This window comes from Nannospalax galili, unplaced genomic scaffold, assembly GCF_000622305.1.
Source record: "Nannospalax galili isolate Female #2095 unplaced genomic scaffold, S.galili_v1.0 scaffold293, whole genome shotgun sequence".
Lineage (NCBI taxonomy): Eukaryota > Metazoa > Chordata > Mammalia > Rodentia > Spalacidae > Nannospalax > Nannospalax galili.
In genome coordinates, this window is record NW_008337147.1 from 1,539,796 (window position 1) to 1,542,819 (window position 3,024).

At 35.1% G+C, this 3,024-nt stretch overlaps 1 non-coding gene across 1 annotated transcript; it reads right to left on the minus strand.

Moving 5' to 3' along the window:
* Positions 1-315: 315 nt before the first annotated feature.
* LOC115070218 lies at positions 316-415 on the minus strand. The gene has a single exon (XR_003849415.1). It is a non-coding gene; the product is annotated as a small nucleolar RNA U13 (small nucleolar RNA).
* Between the last annotated feature and the right edge of the window lie 2,609 nt (positions 416-3,024).

A 3,024-nucleotide genomic window follows, 5' to 3' on the forward strand; every position in this document is an offset into this window, starting at 1 on the left:
TTATTTATTTATTTATTTATTTATTTATTTATTTATTTATTATTTATTTTTGTCAGACTCAGGGCCTTGTACATAGTAAGCAAGCCCTCTACCACTTGCTAAACTTCTTGAATAAATTTCCATTTTCATCAGCTCCCTGTGGGTGGGTTTAAAGTACTAGCTTCCACTGAAAGAAAAGTCACCTTTTGAGAACCATGATATGTTTTGTGATATGTGAAGTCAATATTCCCGTCTAATCATTGAATGTTACTACGAGTGACTTGTAGGCAGAACTGTTTAGTTCTTAAATTTTATTATTTTACTATTATTATTTTATATCAGATGAGTAATGTGCTGATATTGTAAGATTTGAGAGAGGTGCATCTCACACAATGGCGTAAATACGCAATCATCAAGCTTATGAACCAAAAATAATAATAAAAAAAGATCTGGAACTCTGTATTTAAATGGCATTTACATAGTTTGATTTAGCAGATACAAAGAGTATCATTGCACTGAACTCTGCAATCTGAAAGGCCTTGGAAAAGATCTTTGACTAGTTTTCCTCTCAGCAAATATACTATGTGTTTTAAAGATGGCAAAACTATAAGCAGCTTTAATTAAAAATATAGTAACATCAGTAAAAATGAACTATGTCAAAGATCACCTGGGTTTAGTCAGGGGTTCAGTTATATAATCCCATAGGACAAATCTACAGCCTCCCATTCCCTTCAAAGTATGACTCTCATGCAATGTGACATTTGAGGCATGCTTTTGTACCCTATGTTTTTTGGCAAACCAGCTGTGGAGTGATTAGTGAATCATTTTAGGATATTACATACTAATTGCTAAAATGAGTAAGGCTCTTTCCTCTTCTACACTCAATCCTTTAACCCATCATTTTCTACTTTCACAATTTAAATACAGATTGCCAAAATTTTGATTCACTAACATGCTTATTTGGTTGAAGTTCAATTTTGTTTTTGAGAGATTAGCTCAAGTTGTTCACGATATTATGATCAAAGTTTTATAGTTGCCTCAAAGGATGAACTACTAGGGGTGTGAACAAAAAAGAAGGCAGAAGAAAGGAGAGAAGAGGAGTAGGGAATGTCAGTGTGGAGTAGGAGAGGGAAGACAGATTTGCCTACCCTAGGCCTCTATTGTGGCTATAAAACCAAGAACGACATTGAAACCTCAACACACAGAGCCATTACTGGTTTTCTTCTGTATCAATGATAAACTTCATAGCATTTTAACATAAAGCAAAAGTCCAGACAGACAGAAGAAGATTATTTTGTTTATAAAAAAATCCATTTTTGAGGCATATTTTACTGCAAATAGTGATTTATTTTTTACATAAAACACACCTAAATTCTAGCAGTGTGTTCTCACAACCCTGGTACTATCATTATTCATCTATAGAGATAAGAAAATATTACTGCATTTTAGAGAGTAAAAAGAAAAAAAAACTGGCTGATAAAATAGTCAAACAAGGCTTGATAACAATTTATTTCTGACCTTTTAATGCCTTCTGTTCCTAATGATTTTCTGTCATTTCTGTCTAGTCCGGACTTGAAGTTCAGTCTCAGAGGTGCTTAGCTTTATGTTGCCACTTAACTTTCAACTTCCATTTTCAGCACAGAAAGGTAAATCAGTAACTGTCACTCTGGCTTCTTGAGGTTTGTCAGGCACCCAAAAGGGATTATGACATAGATCTGAAGGGTGTTTCATGTGACTTTTACTTTAATTTTGACATAATCATGGAAATGCCTTAGGACTTCAGAAACTTAATTATCCTGAAAGTTTGCCTCACCTCTTCCTTTGTCTGGGTTTCTGCTTCACTACGCCACTCTTTTCTCTCCCATGACTTGTCAAGAAGTGATTAGGGGAAAAAGAAGGAAGAAATTAGGGGACATTTTCAGTGATATGTACATGTGCCTGAATACCGTCTCCTTTTCTATTTTATTTTTTTCTTTTATGTTTTATCTTGAGGGGAACGACATGTGCCTTTCTTAGTCTGGACCTCATCGTACGCTTGCAGAACCATGGGAGTTATCCTTTGCAAAGTTAGTGCCGCATCCTTTATATCAAAATATTGTTGAGTCTTATATTGTTGAGTGTTATTTTTAGCTTACCAAAGGGAGTCTTATGGGGCAAGACCCTACCTAGAGGTCTTCTTTCACAGAAGGAACAAATGGGAAAAATAAGAATCAAAGAATATCTGTGGAGAATTTCTGTCTTGAGATGATAGAAACATTTATGTTTTCTAGTATATTCGTTCAGATAGATTTGTCTGTGGAAATGTGGGTATGGATAGTGTCTGTATTAATCAAATTTTCTTCCTTTGTTTAGAGAAAAGTTCAGTGCAAACTGGCCTAAACCTGACTACCTTCAGGTTTGGATGGATTCAGGAACTCAAGGAGGTGCTGATTCCCCCATGGTCTCGCATGTGCCCCCCCTTTTCTCCCTTTTTTTGCTTTGTCTTTATGTTTTTCTGGGTGTTGCCTTACTCTTTCCTGGCATAGACTGGTTATATTTATGATGGCAATGAAGGCTAAAAGCAGCCCTAATCTGAACAGAAAAGAGACCTTTTCTCTTAGTATTCATGTAAAATCTTCTACAGAGGCACAATATTGGCCCTAGAAACCATCCTTCCCTTAGTTACATGGCTAGGGGGGTTGAGAGATCAGATCAAGTACTCATCTCTTCTGATGTGTTGGCCCAAGATTGTGGCTGACTGTCTTACAATATTGTGTGAAGAAAGGACAGACTAGAAAAGAAGATTGTTGTTCTGGACATACAAGAAATGCAAGAAAACATGTTTGGAAAGCCATATTTACCAAAACATAGATCTCAGTATAGTTCTGTGCATTCAAAAGCCAATCAATATACCTAGTGGAATATTTTTTTCTTAAATTTTTTCATAGTGTGTGTATGTATTATCTCAGTTTTTCCTATAACATACCTAGTGACTATAGTCTATGACATAGATAAGAAAACTGGAACTAGTTATTTTAAAATTTCATTGCATTTATTTATTTATTT